A 704-nucleotide genomic window follows, 5' to 3' on the forward strand; every position below is an offset into this window, starting at 1 on the left:
TGATATTTATCTTGATTATTTACTTTTTCAATTTTATTGAATTGCATATTATACTAGAATTGATGCCTTTAGTGGAAGGTTTAGATAAACGAGATCGAGAGGAGAGTTTATCATTAGATAGTTCTATATAATTGTAATGGGTAGTGAGACTGAAAGGATAACTTAGTTGGTAATTCCAAATTAGGATGAGCTGAGAGGAGATTCCTAGTTAAGAGTGATAAGCTTTAACACCCCAACCCCAACTTGATCGTTAGGTCTAGACTACGAAATCCCACATTCATTCTCGGAGGTCAACATTGTGAATTTAGTAGGGGACGTCGCTGACACCTTTGGACATACCAACGCCCAAAGTAGAAATCCTGCACAAAAGATATGAAAAGTGGTATCCGCAAGTATATGGGTCAGGTTGTAATATAGTTACAACGGAGTAGGTAAGCACTCGGAGGATCGTACCCAAGGGAGGCTAGCACTAAATTAATTCTAATCCAAACATAAATAGATCTAATTAGTACTTTAATTGGATTATAGTATAAGGAATTAAAAGGAAGGTTTTAATAAACTATACTAAAATTAATAATAAAAGAAATAAAAAAAGTAAATAAATAAAACACGAGAAATCAAATAATCAAATATGTATCAAATATGGGTATGGGTGATTAGCTACTGTCAGTAGTCATAATCAACCGTCGTCTTGGGTTTTCTTT

The sequence above is a fragment of the Gossypium hirsutum genome, chromosome D06, assembly GCF_007990345.1.
Source record: "Gossypium hirsutum isolate 1008001.06 chromosome D06, Gossypium_hirsutum_v2.1, whole genome shotgun sequence".
NCBI classification, from domain to species: Eukaryota; Viridiplantae; Streptophyta; class Magnoliopsida; order Malvales; family Malvaceae; genus Gossypium; species Gossypium hirsutum.